Source organism: Poromitra crassiceps (genome assembly GCF_964638095.1).
Source record: "Poromitra crassiceps genome assembly, chromosome: 21".
NCBI classification, from domain to species: domain Eukaryota; kingdom Metazoa; phylum Chordata; class Actinopteri; order Beryciformes; family Melamphaidae; genus Poromitra; species Poromitra crassiceps.
Genome location: NC_139638.1, coordinates 21,950,377 through 21,951,422, shown reverse-complemented (window position 1 = coordinate 21,951,422; position 1,046 = coordinate 21,950,377). Strand labels below are relative to the sequence as shown.

Sequence of the window (1,046 nt, the reverse complement as noted above, 5' to 3'; positions counted from 1 at the left end):
AAGAGAGTTTGAAGGAGACGGTGAGATGTTACTGACCTTTCAGGCGAGAAGAAGTTTTGATTTCAGTTCCTATCTCTCACGCTCTCTCTCTCTCTCTGTCAGGAAACACACACTGTCTTCAGTGGCACACTTGTGAAAGTGAGAGAGAGAGAGAGAGGGAGAGAGAGAGAGAGAGAGAGAGAGAGAAGCTCAAATTTGCACTGAAAGGTGTGTCAGTGATTTGGGGGAGTGAAAAGGTACCTTACCACGAAACGGTTATCTAAGAAACACAACAAAACACTTGGTGCTACACCCACCAGGCTCAGCCAACACCCCTCCCTCCCTCTAAACCAAAGGTATTTGGCAGGGTTCCCTACACGTCCACCTGTGCTTAGGGGAGGGGAGTGACACACAGCTCACAGGCCAAGCCTGAAAAGCTGCTTGCTATGCTTATGGCACATTATTATGGAGCCAGAGATGTGAAGCATATTAAAAACGGAGACCTTTCCAGTTTGGCATATATCATTAAAATATCCAATGTTATTATCTATGAAATAACAATATATATATATTTTGACCATGGTAACGGGTAGGCAACTGTAATAAACGAGTAATAAGCTTGCACACGCAGCTCGGCCGCTGCACGGGCTCGGGCGCCCTGCAGCTCGACCGCTGTGCGGGCTCACTCTTATGACATCACTGATGATGGCACAACTTTGCATCACTGATGACATCACTGCTCTTATCAGTGATGATGTCACCATGCCTATGACATCATCAGTGATGTCACGAACGATGCACCACTGCTCAAGTAACATCACTGATGATGACATCACTTCCAGTTGAGTGACATCACTTCCGGGACAATATTGAAACAGAGAACAGCGATTGCCCACGTGCCCCTTTTATATAGATCGATGCAATAAACTGCATGGGTTTGCCGGAAACTGCATAGGATTAGCATAAAGTGGGCGTGTCTGCAGCTCGACCGCTGTGCGGGCTCACTCTTATGACATCACTAATGATGCCACAACTTTGCATCTCTGATGACATCACAATTGCTCTTA

The 1,046-nt window shown here is 46.5% G+C and overlaps 1 protein-coding gene across 1 annotated transcript in view; it reads right to left on the bottom strand.

Moving 5' to 3' along the window:
- zbtb7c (zinc finger and BTB domain containing 7C) overlaps positions 1-139 on the bottom strand; it is a 33,116-nt gene extending 32,977 nt beyond the window's left edge. Inside the window, exon 1 of the mRNA XM_083657640.1 lies at positions 37-139. The gene's annotated coding sequence lies outside the window, so the exon portion shown is untranslated. The remainder of the gene's footprint in view (positions 1-36) is intronic.
- Positions 140-1,046: the final 907 nt, after the last annotated feature.